Source organism: Colius striatus, chromosome 10 (assembly GCF_028858725.1).
Source record: "Colius striatus isolate bColStr4 chromosome 10, bColStr4.1.hap1, whole genome shotgun sequence".
NCBI lineage: Eukaryota > Metazoa > Chordata > Aves > Coliiformes > Coliidae > Colius > Colius striatus.
The window spans coordinates 1,947,435-1,951,385 of NC_084768.1; positions in this window are offsets into that span (position 1 = coordinate 1,947,435).

The following is a 3,951-nucleotide window of genomic DNA, read 5'->3' on the forward strand; positions in this document are numbered from 1 at the left end:
ATCCAAGGGAAAAACACCCCAGAGTGGGGCAAATGTTGGAAGCACAGCCAGCCCTTTAAGATCCCCTTCCCTTCCCCTTCCCCTGCTCTCTTCCCTGCCGCCTTCTGCCATTGCCTCCTCTCTGCACAGTCAGTGTCGGGGGCAGGGAACTGGTGGGGACAGAGACTAAAGTGGGGTGTGGAGGAAAAAATCAAAAAAAGACAGAAGGGAAAAAGAAGAAGGCATCAGAAGAACATCTTAAAAGTGACAGGCTTTTAGGGAAATAAAGGGGGAAATTCTGGAACTGGACAGCAGAGTAAAACATGCAAAAGAAATAAAAATAAGAGCACTAAGGAAAGAAAAAGAAAGAAAATCAGGAATCAAAATTCGGCATAGAAAGGAAGTTCAGAAACTGAAGAGCCTACCAATGAACTGATTGGGGAAATAAAGGGAAAAATAGGAAATAAAGACAGCAAACTGAAAGATGTAAAAAGGGAGTTTCGAGGGAGTACTAAGGAAAAGTGAAAAATAATGAAATTAAGACTGTGAAAGAGAGACAGACAACCAGACACAAGGATGCAGCGACAGGACACCAGGCAGAGCTGGCAGAATAACAAGCTCTGTGGAGCCATAAGGGCAGGTTGGTGAGCAGAGTGAGAGGGAGGAAGGCAAGCGGGCAGGTTGGTGAGCAGAGTGAGAGGGAGGAAGGCAAGCGGGCAGGTGTCTGGAGAAGAATGGCAGAGACTGACCAGGATGAGAGGATGCTCGACTCATCGCAGCTCCAGGTGCCAGCAGGAGGCCGTCACTGCCCCAGCTCGCCTCTGCCTCTGCCCCTTCCCCCTCCAGGGCGCCCGTCCCTCCCGCTCCCCTTGAGCTGCAGCAGCGGATGTCTCAATGCTCCTCATCTGCCAGGGTTCCTCCACAAAGTGGAGCTGAAAGGCTCAGTGCCCAAACCCAGCAGGACAGAGGCAGAAGAGGGAAAGGAAAAGCAGGAGGATGGGCAGAAGCACAGCGAGATGTGGGACGCTGCTAAAAAATGGATACTGGGAATATAAAGGGGCAGGGAGCAGAACAATGGGGTAGATCAAAGAGAGAAGATAGACTGAGCAAAAAAACAACAGGGACAGGAAGGATTCATAAGAGAGACAAGGAGTGGGACAAAGTGGCAGAAGGGACCAGCAGCACAGTTAACAAGAGGGAAAGAAATGAAGTGGTGGGGAAAAGAAACAGACAAGAAACAAAATAGAAGCAAAAGTGACTTGTTATGGGACAGGGAGTGGAGAGTAAAAAATCAGAGATGGGGAGACAGATTGGGGGAAACACTGAGGGACACAGAAAGAAAAATTCTACAGGATGCAAGAATCACAGACAAGCACTAAAAATTCACAGAGCTGCCTAGACAGATATCTAAAAGTGATGGTATACAAGGAAGATGGGGAAGAACTCAAAATTAGGTCAGACAGTGGAAAAGATAGCAAGGAAATGCAAAAAGCAACTGGGTTCAAGAAACATATGCAAGGATTTAAGAAATAGGGCTGGAGAGCTAGAAAGCAAGCTTCCAGGAGTGATGGGCTACAGGAAACACAAGCTTCAGCAAGAGCTGAAAAATAGGGACAGGGAGCCTGAGAGAAGGAAACTGGCGAGTTGTCCTCTGCTTGCTGCCAGGTGCCCTCCAGCTGCTCTATCCCTTCCACTCCTCAACAAAACAAGGAGGGGGAAATACAAAGGAAATACTTGTGGGTCAAGACAGGGACAAAGAGATCACTCACAGAGTACTGTCACAGGCAAAAGACACTCAATTTGGAGAAATTAATGTACTGTTGGTGAAAACCAGAGGAGGATAATGAGAGATGTGAACAAATCTTCAGAGCATCACCTCCTCTTTCTTCTCTTCCTGGACTCATCTTCACTCCTGAGGTTTCAGCCTTCTCCCCCCAAGCAGTGGAGGACAGAGAGTGGGAGTTGCAGTCAGTTCATCACGTCTTGTTCCTGAACTGTTCCCCTGGACATTCCCTATAGCCAGATATGTCATCAGCCACGTGTTGTCTCTCTTTACACTTACATCCACACCTGCTTAGACTTTCATCTCCAGTTAGGCTTGTACACACTGACCTCTTTTGACACACATCAGATAACCTATCTACGGAGACTCAGCTGTCTCCCTGCCCTTAGCGACAGATAACCTCCAGTCAACAGACGACGCCTCCCTATGGAATGCACAGCACACGGCTCTACTCACAAAGCTTTTTTTCCTACACAAAAATCCTTCTCCTATAAAATAAGATTGTTTTGTTGCAGTTTAAAGTCCTTTGTTCAATCTACACAGACGCAAGTTTGAAGGGTTGTTTGCTTTAAAACTCTACATACCTCTGCTTAGAATTTTTTCCTATTCCAAACGCCCCCCTAGAGCGCAGCACAGCCTGGGTTTAACTCCCTCAAGATCATTAGGGAGATCATTAGTACTTTTCAGAAACATGAAAAACCTTATGTCTGTATTTCCACACCTCACACCTACATGGATAAGTTTCCAAAGGTTTGACACCCTTGTTGCAGGGGGCTCCTCTCATGATCCCACGTCCTGTACTCACCTGCTCCAAAACTGCAGGCGTACACATGACAAGTCACTCGACTGCTCTTCCTGAATTACCCAGCTGACTTTGCCTTAGGTTAAAAATCCACTGTGCACCCACTACACAAGTCATTCTGGCTCACTGGTGGTAGGGGTTGGAAGGGACCTTTAGAGATCATCCAGTCCAACCCCCCTGCAGAAGCAGGGTCACCTAGATCAGGTCACACAGAAACGTGTCCAGGCGGGTCTTGAAGACCTCCAAGGAAGGAGCCTCCACACCCTCCCTGGGCAGCCTGTGCCAGGGCTCCATCACTGAAACACTGAAACAGTTTTTTCTTATATTTAAATGGAACTTTTTGTGTTCCAGCTTCATCCCATCACCCCTTGTCCTGTTGCTGGCTACTATAGAAAAGAGGGATGTCCCAACCTTCTGACACCCACCCTTTAGATACTTATAAATGTTAGTAAGATCCCCCCTCAGTCTCCTCTTCTCCAGACTAAACAGCCCCAGTTCCCACAGTCTTTCCTCATATGAAAGATGTTCCATTCCCCTGATCATCCTGGTGGTCCTGCACTTCCCTGTCCCTCTTGAGCTGAGGAGCCCAGAACTGGACACGGGACTCCAGATGAGGCCTCACCAGGGCAGAGTAGAGGGGGAGAAGAACCTCCCCTGACCTGCTGTGTTTACAAGGTAAGACACGTAACTACACCGACAATGTATCTGTTATAAATGACATACTGCGCTGCTGTGCATTACCCACCTTACAGACACAAGCAGAATGAATTTCATATACGTGTACCCACATACACACACAGATCTATTTATTACATATTAAAATCCATGTAAGAAAGGACTCTTGGCCAAAGTTGGCTACCAGGAAGTAAGGAAAGACAAGTTCCTTCAAGCTGGAAGACATGGCTGCAGTGACTCTGTGGAGTTGTGCTCAAAAAAAACTCAGAGGAGGAGGATATTCGAGTTTTTATTGAGTTCTGTTACTCACATTCTAAACCAAAACTGACCAACAGCATCAGTCACAGTAAATCGCTGTTACTGTGTTACAAAACAGCTCTGCCTGCCCAGTGCTGGATAGGAAGCAGTTCCGGACTGCCTACATGGTGTTGGATCAAGCTCAATGACTGAGAAATCTAGAAGCTCCTCTGAGTAGGAGACAACAGGACGTGGAGGTGTATCTCCAGCAGCGTGAGAACAGAGCTTGCCCACACAACACAAGCGGACTACCTGCTTTTTGTTAGACAAGATCTCATCAGATGTAGGAGCTGTAACACCAGACACATCACATTTAAGAACTTTAAAACATGAAAAGCAGTGTTTTCTAACACTATGGGAAAAAACACAAACACCTTGCGGTCACAAAAATCAGAGGAGCAGTCTGTGTTACACA